The 6,000-nt window shown below is 41.1% G+C and overlaps 1 protein-coding gene across 1 annotated transcript in view; it reads right to left on the bottom strand.

The window, feature by feature from the left end:
* LOC107092498 (sodium/calcium exchanger 2-like) overlaps window positions 1-5,730 on the bottom strand; it is a 209,638-nt gene extending 203,908 nt beyond the window's left edge. Inside the window, exon 1 of the mRNA XM_015387001.1 lies at window positions 5,623-5,730. The gene's annotated coding sequence lies outside the window, so the exon portion shown is untranslated. The remainder of the gene's footprint in view (window positions 1-5,622) is intronic.
* Window positions 5,731-6,000: the final 270 nt, after the last annotated feature.

Below are 6,000 nucleotides of genomic sequence, written 5' to 3' on the forward strand. Positions count from 1 at the left end.
GAACCAGATGTCGACTGTCGGAACATTTTTTTCAAACATCTAACTAAACATTAGATAAAAGATCGTCTCCTGTGTTGAGGCTGGTTTATGCTTAGAAACCAGGTCATCTGCATGTGTGTTGCAGATTTGCCCCTTCCACAGACACTCTACTGCACCTCTCCAAAACTGTAGGTGAATGCCTTTGATTGGACAAATCTACACTATATTCACTATTTCCTGTTTGGAACCTTTTGTTTGTATGACCGCCATTGTGGACCAGCTAGAAGAGCAAGGTATGCGAGAACGCTCGGACCCTTTTTTCACCTGAAACCCCACACTTTTTCACCCATCCTTTGTCGCACAAAGTTGCCCCTTGCGTTTTTCCACTTCGATCATATCTACACCCACCGCTAGTTCCTGATTGTCCCTCTTCCGTTGTGGCGTGGAATAACATAGTGCAGACCATGCTTCAAAATTGGGCATAAATCAAAAATATCTGCGTCATACCTGCGACAAAGTCACTGCGACACACTGCTGCGGGAGTATAACCAGCCCTTTAACCTGGGTCACGCCAAACTAGAGGGAGCCGTCTCCTCACTGCAGAACTCCCAGATTATTAAGAAAAGAGTCTGTTCCCTTGGGCCAGTTTAGGATCAAGCTTCCCTTCTTCTTCTAGAAAGACATTCATCCATGTTGCTTCTGTAATTACACTGCAGAGATGGGGCTCTACAGTAGAAACAGGAAGGAACACAACACAAATGTCCCAGAAGAACAATCAAGACAAGAGATGAGCAGAAAAACAAAACAGTGAGCAGAAGAAAAAACTATATATATATACAGTATATGTTTTTTTGTTCGCTTTTTTTTATCAGGGTATTTTGATGTGCTTGATGTGCCATAAATTATGCAAATCCCCACTCGGGATAAACAAAAATTCTCAGGTTAGATATATCTGCTTACGTCCAGCTCCTGTAAAAAATGATATAGTGACATATGAAGGTGTAAGCTGTGAACAACAGTCGACAAAACCCTGCTTCCTGCAGCTAGCAGGTGTCACAATCCGCTATTGTAATGTTGTAATAACGTATTTTTAGGCCTTACCTTATTTAGTTTTCCTCTGTGTTCATTATGCCTACAATAGTGTTGTATTCATTCCTTTGTTTACGTTATTGTAGGTCTCTTGTGTTTATGTACGTACATTTAGATTTCTGTTACATCCCCTCCTGTGTTCCTTTCTGTCTCTGTCACATCGGAAATGCTGTAATTGGTAATGATTCCTAGCCAAACTGGTTTGCCATGATAAGGGTTGTCTGAATACAGCCGGTAGTAAGGAAGGAGGCAGGAAAAGGAGCCGGCATGTTTCCTTTCATAGTTCCTTTAACATAGGGAGCTCATAAGTCCCTGCACCGGCACTGAGGAACTATAGAATCACACAATCCTTTGAGTGACATAACTTAACGGCACATCTCAACTCAGAAATTAACAAAAAAAGCATAATTTCTTTACTGTGTGTAACACATGCATATGGAAACATCTTCAAATGCTTTGGGTTCTGTGATGAAGAGCTTCAGCCGTTTGCTATATTTCTGTGTTTTTGTGGCTCTTCTGGGAAGGCTGTAGGCCTGGATCTAACCAGCATCATTTATGTGTTAACCTCATAAACGAGAAAGGAACAGGAGTTATTTGATCATTTTGGTTTCTCCCTCAGCTCTCTGCCCTCATGGCTGTCAGCTGCTTCTCATTTCCATCGGATTACTCTCACCTGCTCTCCCTTGTGTATATAAACTCCCTGCTTTTCATCTCTCCTCATTGGTTCCTTCTGTTTCCATGCCTGTTGTCCGTGCATGTGCTGTGAGATTTTAACCTTCTGTTGCTGACAACTGGATCCTTTTGCAAACCATAAAGCATAAATTAACATTAACCTGTTTGTCTCCTCATCCATTTTCTATTTTATTTTTTTTATTTTCACAACAAAAAAAAGTATAATGATAAAAAACTGTGTGAAAATTTGCCAAAAACTTGGAAAATTGCCAAAAAAAAAAGCTTTAAGAGACTAAATAAGCGCCAATCTCCATAGAAACAATTATATTTAACAATTTAAAAAGATATATGTTAATACATAAAAATACATCTCTTGATATAAAAACTACCGTATTTAAAATTACATTTTAAGTTTATGATGAAAACCTTGATTCGTGAAAGTGTTTTTATTTGTATTTTTACTTTATCTTATTACTTAGAAACACCTGAATTAGAATGCTACTCCGTCTGATTACATCATTTTAAACATTAAATCAGTCATAAGCCAACAATTACTCAGTACTACAGTAGCCATTATACCCAGTCCTTTTCATTCTTACTTGAATAAACTCTTGAATGTCTACTTTCCATTTTATTTGACTGAAAATTATGTTACTGTTATTTAGGGGCGTGCAAAATTATCGTCATGACGATGCATCATGATTCCTACATTTTGTGATCTACTGCATTGATTCTTGACGCCAAGTATCGATTCTTAATTTAAAAAAAAAATTATAAATAAAATACATGAATGGTTGGCGCACATCAGCCAAAAACAAGTGGAATACAACTTCCAGTCCAGTAGATGTCGCTGCAGATGTGTTGATGCCCGCTGCCTTGTTTCACCAGCATTTCAGGCCAGAGGAGACTGAGAAAATTTGCCCGGCTCCATCAGTTTTTGAGGTCAGATGTTTGGATGCATTTTGGCTTTAAAAACAAAGAAGGGAAAAAACAAAATTGATATGACGCACGTAATTCGCAAAAGGGGAAATGTCATACATTTGAATGTTTTCATTTCATTGGTTTAAAGGACGCTCCTCCAGTGGGTAGCACTGCCGCCTTGCAGCAAGAAGGTTCTGAGTTTGTTTCCCAGCCCGGGGTCTTTCTGCATGGAGTTTGCATGTTCTCCCTGAGCATGCATGGGGTTCTCTCCGGGTACTCCGGCTTCCTCCCACAGTCCAAAAACATGACTGTTAGGTTATTTGGCTTCTCTAAATCCTCTTTGGGTGTAAGTGAATAGTTTTTTGTCCTGTTTGTCTCTGTGTTGCGCTGTGATGGACTGGCGACCTATCCAGGGTGTACCCTGCCTCTCGCCCATTGACAGCTGGAGATAGGCACCAGCACCCCTCGCAACCCCAATTGGGATAAGCGTGTCAGATAATGGATGGATGGTTTAAAGGACAGCTGAGGCCATGTAAACGACACTGATTATCCTTATTTTGTTATTTGAAGTTTTATAAATCCTAAGCACTTTTTGTCAGTGTGTCCACTCCAGTAATAGTAATATTTGTGTCCGGTATTTGTTTTCATGGCAATACATCCAAAGTTTGTTTTTAATAAATACAGCTATATATGAATTCAGTTGCTTTAGTTATGTATCAATTGAAGACCCTATCCAGATCATACACAGCCAGTCAGCGATTGGTAATGGCTGTATTTTTTTTCTACCAGTGTTCAGTGAAAATATCGCGATGCATCGCGATGCATCGCAATATTTCAAGTATTGCGACGCATCGTGAGAGAACCGCATCGTGGCATGTGAATCGTGATTCGAATCGAATCTTGACTTCTTTGGCAATACCCACCCCTACTCTTATTGCATTAAATTGTTTTGGATACTCTGCTCTTTTTGGCACTCACCTCTGCTTAAGTTTTACCTGTTTTGCAGCTATGTCAAATAAAACCCCAACAAAAGCTAAGAATTATTCTAGCAGAACATAAAAGCTCTAGTTTCCCACTACCGCCCTGTTAGATTTTTATTAAACTGAAGATAAACTTGGAGAAACACTGAATGCATTATGTGTAGAAGGCAGTATAGTGAATCTGCATTTGCATGTCAAACACAAGATATTAATTATTGCTTAGAGACTATATGTGTTGTATAACCAATCCTTGCTCTCACAGCTACAAGACGGCAAACTTAAATTGGATGCAGCTTTGCTTGAGCTTTCCCCAAGTGGCATATTTAAATTTAGGAGTGTGAAGAAAGAGCAGTTGATGAAGAGCTACACATAAACCCTGAAGGTAAACAAAGGTTGATGGAAGCAGAAAAGAGGGGGACTTACTGTTTCACAGCAGAGAGATGCAAGAACAGATGCAAAGGATGGAGATAATGGAGGAGAGTCAGTGGAGAGGGAGGCGGGGGCGGCGATGAATAATCCAATAGACAATATATAAAAGTAGAGCAGTAATTGGATATGGCTCATAAAACAATAAATATGCTTTGGAGGCAAACATCAATCTGAAAGTACATCTTCTGGTCATTGTGTTATGGACAAAGAAACTAACAGCATGGAGGCTGTATGCAGATGGAACATCCATCATTTCTCCTAAAACATCCCATCAGAGCAAAGAGACCTAAGTCTGATTACTGACACACATATGGTTGCACCATCACTGTTAAATCTCCGGCTGGGGGGTGAAGGTGAGAGCAGGAAAAGAAGGGAACCCCCTAAAAAGACTCTGAGAGGAAAAGCCCAGGGAAGCCCCGCTGCAGCTTTCTGCAAACAGGAGGATCCCCTCTTCTGCATGCTGCAGTCACAGTCCTCATTGAAACTACAGTCACACTTCATGCAGGCGGCTTCCCTCTGTAGCCTGTAGACCTGCACCAAGCTTGCACAACAGATCATGCACCACAAACTGCTTCTCTGACCTGCAGCTAAATCACATGTTTAATGTACAGGAGATGAGTTTGATGCAACAGACAACGCTTAAGGGAAGCTACCTTCTTGAGGTGCGTTTATTTGTCAAACCAGAAGAAAAAATCTATGAATACTGAAGATGATGGAGAAATGTTGCAGTTTTATGATCGTTTTATCCTGCAAGTAGGGAAGTCCCTGCAGCTCTGGAAACAAGGCGGTGGTGTTTCCATGAGAAGCGGGGGGGAGTAAATAGAACAAGAGCGTTTAAAACCTCTGAATGAAAGAAAATTTGGATTTTTACGCACTAAATTAGCAAATAAATGGGAGGATCTATCTTTTATATCAATCAAAGCGAATGTTTTTTCCTGTTTTCTCTCCCGATTCCTTCTTTTCTAAGATGCGCATCAGTAAATTTGAGAATTACTACAATCTGGAAGCAGCTTCAACAAAATAAACCATAATAAGTATAATTAAAATAAAGCTTTTCATACGCGTGAGAGGATGGAGTCTCCTATTTCTGAGAGCAGCCCGGACTGAAAGCAGAGTTTGTTTTGATCCTATAGGACAGCGCTCTCCCTCTGGGATCAGAGCGCTCATTAAACTGCTCCAGTTATTCTGTCTTCTTAAAGTGTACAGATCATTAAAAAAAACCATCAGTTCCCTCTAAACATTTCACTCAAGCTCCTTAAAGTTGGTGAGAAAAGCGGGACAAGGGTTGATGCGCAGAGCGTCTCCAATCTCAGCCTTTTCTACAAACAACCACGGATCCTGATGCGCGATCGATCATATAAACACGGATATTTACAGGCTTTAAATGTTGAGGGAAATCTCCCTAGGATGCATGTTTCCTCACATAGAGCAGCTTCAAATGCGTGAGAATCGGTTGTCAGAAATGCCCGCATGGAGCCAAGCGCATACATCCAAAACGCGCACATAGAGAGCAAAAATGCGCCAAAATGCGCAAAAAGGAGAAGTCCCTTACCGTTTTGTTTTAGAGCCAGAGCGCAGCCGAAGCAGAGAGCATGATGGAGTGAAGAACAGGAAGAGGAGAAAGTGTCCTCCGCTGCTCGACTGGCTCCCAGCAGCAAACACTCACTCACACACTCAGAGGGAGCAGGCGGGCGGGGTGAGGAGGAGAGCCGCTGGCCACGGGGGCGTGGATGGATGCCCTGTTGGGACGTGAGAATGGGAGGGAGAGGAAAGGGGGAGATTAGGAGGAGATGGAGGTCAGAAGGAGTGGAAAAGGAGGAAATTAAAGAGAGGGAATAAATTAAAGGGAATAATGATGGAAAGAAGAGAGGAAAACGGGAAAGATAGATTAAAAAAGATGATGCAGAGAAAATAAAGAAACTGAGGAAAA

This window comes from Cyprinodon variegatus, unplaced genomic scaffold, assembly GCF_000732505.1.
Source record: "Cyprinodon variegatus isolate N-32 unplaced genomic scaffold, C_variegatus-1.0 Scaffold383, whole genome shotgun sequence".
Classification (NCBI taxonomy): domain Eukaryota; kingdom Metazoa; phylum Chordata; class Actinopteri; order Cyprinodontiformes; family Cyprinodontidae; genus Cyprinodon; species Cyprinodon variegatus.